Raw genomic sequence first — 243 nt, forward strand, 5'->3', positions numbered from 1 at the left:
GGAGGCTGAGGCAGGAGAATCTCTTGAGCCTGGGAGGTGGAGGTTGCAGTGAGCCAAGATCACACCATTGCACTCCAGCATGGGTGACAAGATCAAGACTCCATTGAAAAAAAAAAGGAAAGAAAGAAAGAGAGAGAGAGAGAAAAGAAAGAAAAAGAAAGAAAGAGAGAGAGAGAGAGAGAGAGAAAGAAAGAAAGAAAGAAAGAAAGAAAGAAAGAAAGAAAGAAAGAAAGAAAGAAAGAA

The sequence above is a fragment of the Sapajus apella genome, unplaced genomic scaffold (genome assembly GCF_009761245.1).
Source record: "Sapajus apella isolate SASKATOON/1434 unplaced genomic scaffold, GSC_monkey_1.0 scaffold6, whole genome shotgun sequence".
Taxonomy (NCBI): Eukaryota; Metazoa; Chordata; class Mammalia; order Primates; family Cebidae; genus Sapajus; species Sapajus apella.